Here is a 6339-nt window from a genome sequence, read left to right as displayed (position 1 = left end):
CAAAAAACAAAAAAAAAAAAAAAAAAAAGTTGGTAGGGTGATTAATAAGGATGGGTGAAAATTAAGTGCTAATTTATATTATAATTGATTAAGTGAAAATAATTTTTATTTTATCACTATAATGATTTTTATAATTTTAATTGTGATAATATTTAAGTAATTTTTGTCGTTAGGATAATTAGTAAAAAAATACGTATTTTAATTGTCAATATAAACAATTAGTGATACATCTATATGATAATTTAGTGACAATAAATTTAATTATCATATTTGTTTTGTCATTATATATATATCATTAACTGTGTATAGTGACAAAATAATATATTATGTTTCTAACTAATAATTATATTCTAATAAAATAAAAATTATAATTATTTAAAGTATATTTTTAATGATAATTTTAAAATTATCACTTAATATTTGTCACTAATATTTTTGTTTTTTTTTGTTAGTGTTATCTAATGGAGGGAAAAGATGTAGTTGTCTTGTGAGTTATTTTTGAACTACTCTTTATTTGAAAAAAAAAAAACTCACATGTAAATAACACATCTTTATGAATTTAGAGTTTGTGCATTTTCATTTTCATCTCTCATACTCTTAACATTTCCTCATAAATTATTAATTTTTGTCATTCATATATGAGACTTTTGGTTGTAATTTTGGAGCCTATAAATAGACCACTTCTTTTGTACTGCGATAAAGGAGAAATAATATAAGAAAAAACTCTTCTTTCCTCTCAACTCTAATGCTTATATTGCTATAATTTTATATTATTTCATAATAATTATTTTGATTTTTTTTGTCTTTAACATTCAGTTGCAATGTTTCAAAATTCAGCACGGACCGATTGAACTGCTACCCACTTTATAAAATATTTTGATTAAACCCATAAAGTCGTACTAGGCTAAAAACTATTTTTTTTTTTTTTTTGACCACTCAAACTGCTAGTTGAACCTACGATGACCAAATCATAAATCAAGTGAATTGGCCGGTTCATTAATTTTTAAAAATTTTAAAAAATTAATACAATGTAACATTGAACTCATGACATTTTATATGGAAATACCTATAAACCAACACGCACATTATATTAACTATTGGAATTATATATTATTAAATGAGCAAACTCATTAAACTCATAATTTAACTACATTTTTATGTCTTATGATTACCTAAGTTGCTAATTGAATTCATAATAAATAGAATGAGACTTATGTATTATATTAAGAACAAGGAATGCTAATTATCTGAGGCATAAAATTTAGTAATAACTTAATTTTAATGGTAAATATTAAGCTATTTTTATTATTGATGCAACTCTTCTTTTTTATTTTTGGCTTAAAAATTTTAACATACCAATTTGACTATAAATTTTGGAATACTTTTAATTCCTATAGTAATTTAATATTTTTTGTATTTTTATTCATGTGAACACAAAATGCTTGTTTAGAGAAGAAGCTTTTGGACTCAAGCTTTGGGCTAAATTTCTTACAAGTCTGAGAAGAGGACCTGCAAAAAGAAAAAAAAAAATATTAGCACTCCAATAATTGAGTCAGTAATCACCGTAGAATGATAAAAACAAGAGGAAATAAGATTGCAATGAGTGCTTAATAGATGATAAAATAATATCACTGGTAAAAATGCTTTTAGCAGTGTGCTTATGCGTGTTTTCATGTAAAAAGACATTCACCTCAACTGAGGGCACAAGACTTGCTTTTATAGCATTAGTCCCCCACCGAATATGACGAAATGTGATCCCTTAGGACTTGGGTCGGTGATCTAGGGCAGATATGCCTTCTCAAATGCAGAAGCAGTTGATTGAGATCTCTAAAGAGTTATGCAGGTTGGGTTACCTTGAAAGGACTACAGAGATAAGTTTTGAATTCTCAGGAAGTTGTTGAGACACAAAGGTAATCCACCCATATTTCCTCATTTCATCATAACTTATGTGGCTAACGTCTCTTCCTCATAAATAGCTAGCGGGCCTCTACTACGACCCAACTTTTTCACCTTGTCTATAGGCTCCTAGGCTGGACCTTCTAGGAGGTCTTTCCCTTTTGGTCTTGCATCTTCAGGGGTTTTTCCTTGGACCTACTTTTAAATTAGGCCTCTACTTGAGCTGAGCGTATTTCTGTTTCATTTATTATTATAATATATTAATTTTTATTATGATATAATTATTATATTATTGGTTCAACCACAACTCACCTAACAATTGAACTAGTGTCCTTCAACCTGTTAATTTTTTTATTCGATCAACTATCCAACTTTAAAATATTGTTCAAATACTCTCTATGTTACCCAATTTCTACCGTTGTTTGACCCTTTTTTGATAATTATAGTTTTGGATTAAATTCAATCTGAACCACATTTCATCAAAGCTAGAGCAAATTTGTAGCTTTTAACCCCCATCATAATTATTTTTTACCAAATTACTTATTATACCCATTAAATAATAATTTAATTCCTCCATCAACTGTAAAAATAGGATTAACTTTAAATTTTAATACATTTTCATAATTATTATAAAATTGTGAGTATAAATACCATTATATTTTTTAAATTAATTTTTTCATAATTAATTGCGCAACTGTCAGTCTAAATCGAGGATATCTCTATTTTCTCTCCATGAATGTGAAATTCTCTTATTCAGATCCCAGTTGGGCTAAAACTATCTGAACACGACTCAAGAAATGTATTGTTATTTCTAAGTTTGACAATTTTAGTCTTGTGCAAATTTATTTAGACAATTTTGTCCTGTAATTTTTTAAGAAAAAAAAAATCACATATCGAGGACAAAAATAATTAGAAAAAATTAATTTTCTATACTTAAAAGACTAAAATTATAATTTTTTTTAAGAATAATTGACATTTTTTTTGTTTTTTTTCCCTGAAAATTCATTGTCTAATCATGAAATTAGGTAAAAAAAAAAAAAAAGAATTACACCTTAGGCAAAGAAACCATTGGAGAGATAGTAACTGTATACAATATTCCTCACTTAGAAGCCTATTTTAGCTTATACGGCAAAGTAAGTGGGCAGAAATCTAGAAATCTTACAAGACTTGTAATAAAAGTATTATTGTGGTAATAATTCCATCAATTTTAGTATAGCTCAAGTAATGAGTTTGTTGTATAACTACTAATGTCTAATCAACACCAAATTCTTGTTTGGAGTATATATATATATATATATATATATATATATATAGATAGATATGTGTGTGAAGCATGCACTCTTTTAATTATAATATATAAGATGCATAATTTTTAAACTTAATTAATAATCTTAAAATTCAACATATATGCTCTATAACTATATAAGAAAATAATATAAACGGCAAAAAATTAAAAGATGTTATGGTCATAATATTTTTTAGGGTTAATTATGGAAAATTATATTTTATCCCCAATAAAATTTTGAAATTACACTTACACCCTTTTAGAGAATTCTCCATTTATAATCGACCCCCTAGAAAATGCTGTCAAATCCAAAAAAATAGTCATAGATTTATATTTTTATCCCTCGTTTAACATTACCATGTATATTTTTATACTTATAAAGGGATAAATAAAATATATATATGTATATGGAGTGAGATTAATATTATTACATTTTCCCCTTATATATAGAGTGAGGTTAACATCATTACACTTTTTTCTTATAAGTATAAAACCATTACATTGGAACGTTAAGTAAGGGGTAAAATTAGAAATTTATGCAATTTTTTTGATAACGTCGGCATTTTTCATCCAAATCCTAATGAAAGAAGGTCAGGTGTAAACAATGAATTTTTGGAGGGGGTGTAAGAGCAATTTTAGAATTTTATTGGAGAAAAATATAATTTCGTATTTTGAAAGAAAGTCAAACAACAATTATACACAAGTTGCTGATTATTATTAATAATTAGTGATATGTTTATAGTGACAATTCGGTATCAATAACAACATGCATGGCCACTTACAACAAGTGTCATTTTTTTACAAGTTTTTAATGTTAATGACTTATATAAAATTCTTGTCATTATTAAATTTACCAAAATTATTATAGTAATAAAATAAAATAATAAGATATATATACCTCATTCTTCCCTTTCTTTTTGATCTCTCTTTTCTTGTTGATTTTATGACAAAAACAATGATTGTTTTTTTTTATCATGGAGATTAGGTGAACAACATTAGGCAAACAAATATTTGGATGTCCAAAGCTTACACACATTTCTCACTTAGGAACCTATTTTAACTTACACGCCATCCTATCTCATATGACATGAATATATACAGTAAGTGGCATTCTCAAGACTTATAATACAAATGGTAATTATTTATTTCCATAAGGGAAAAATGAGTTTGTTTTGTAATAACTATTATCTACTAATGTCATCTCACCACCAAAATTCTTATCAGGTAAATTGCATTAGACCCCCCAAAGTTAAATATAATTACAAAACCACTCCAATGGTATTTATAACATTTCAATAAATTCTTGAGTTGAGTCAAATTATACGTCTTATAATCACATACTTTTCGTGTTTGTCATGTACATGTTTGTGAGGGTAAAGGACCACCTCATTTAAATATTTAAGTTATCAGAGGAAAGAAACGTTTAATTTTAATATTAAAAAATGAACAATATATAATATGTAAGGGTATAACGATTATTTTATCAAAAAGTTAACATCGTTAGTTATATTTAACTAAGAGGCGCGATTGAGCTGAATATATAAAACATAAGGGAGTTTTTTGCCTATTTTCAAATCAAATGGGGTTTTTTACTGAGTATTTAAAACACAGAGGATTTTTATGCAATTTGGCCTTTTTGAAAAGATATTTAAATATCTATAGATAGATGAAATCAAGAGCTAGAGGCCCAGAATATACACTTCATATTCATAAGTTTTTTTACTTTATATTTTTCAAGTTGTTCTTCAAAGAAGACTTCCAAAATTGTTGTTCAGTAAGCCTTGATTGATTTTGTCGTATTTTAGAAGTAAGTTTGCTTAACCCTGCAACAGCCATATAGTGGGGGAAAATTTCACTTGAAGGATAATGAAATCACGCTTTAAAATATTTCAATATTCATATATTCTCAACAACTATAATACTACTTTGGATATAAAATAAGTTTTTGACTACTATCCAAGTTTCTTGAAAAATTTTGTAAATTGGCATTTGAATATTCTAGGTATACTATATTTAGGTAGGAATTTTTATCGGAATTCTTTTTAGGAGTCGTACTTACTAGTATATATATATATACACGCTAAGTTTTATGTTTTCATAAAAAAGAGGAGAAATTTATGATCGTTAGAAAATATGGAAAAATCTAATGTCATCTATAAAAATTTGTACGTACATGAATTGTAAATTATTCAATTAATATATAATAATGATATTATTTGCGTTTAACATTTTATGATTGATACGATCACAATCTCGTATGTACGACATCACCATGCCCGAAAATGTATAAGGCGCCGGTGTTGCTTTTGAGGAAACAAATAATCGAATGTCAGAAATGAGCCCACCATTCTTCACAAAATTGGTCTAATATATATATGAACTGGTAACCAAAGCTACAATCTAAAGCAACCAATCAATTGACTGGAAACACACACACACACACACAAACAGTCATCATAGGAACTTTCTTCTTGCTTTTTAATTGTGGAAGTATGATGAGGCCATAAAATATTGTGGTTGTTAATCTGGTTAAAGATTCGTTGAATGTTTTTAATTTTTATGAATTATGAGATCTAATTTATATTTTTTATTTTCATTCATATTAGTTTTTGTGTTATTTTTTGTGATTTTACTACAAATAATGTGATTTATGAATGATAGAACCCGTTGTTCATTGTCAAGAATATTTACCTAACTAATTGAACTTTGCAAATTTTTAATTATTTGTTTAGTTTAATAACTATTGGTAACGAAACATAATTGATTATGTCGTAGTGTTTTTATTATGTTGTAGGGAATGCACAATCTAACTTAAATAAATCCTCGTAGAAAGTTATTGGTTAGAATTGTACATTTCTAGTTTTTAATGTTGTTGGTAAATTAAATCTTGAGAACGGTGCCAAGGTTGTTTACTGATTAGGGATTTAGTCAATGGACGTTCCTTGACTATTGACAAGGTAAGGAAATGTGAGATTGTTAGGCCGTACCAATTACCATAACCAATTTATCAATCATGAATGATTGTCATCTTTGCATCTATGATTAATCGTAAAATTAAGCTTAATCCTGTCTTTAACTGGAATGTTTCTCTCATATTTACTCCCCTTTTAAATACTCTTTCATTCTAATTTATTTTACATTTAGATTTTAATCAAACC

Source organism: Sesamum indicum, linkage group LG10 (assembly GCF_000512975.1).
Source record: "Sesamum indicum cultivar Zhongzhi No. 13 linkage group LG10, S_indicum_v1.0, whole genome shotgun sequence".
NCBI classification, from domain to species: domain Eukaryota; kingdom Viridiplantae; phylum Streptophyta; class Magnoliopsida; order Lamiales; family Pedaliaceae; genus Sesamum; species Sesamum indicum.
The sequence above is the reverse complement of the archived record's forward strand: the minus strand, read 5'-3'. Positions refer to the sequence as shown.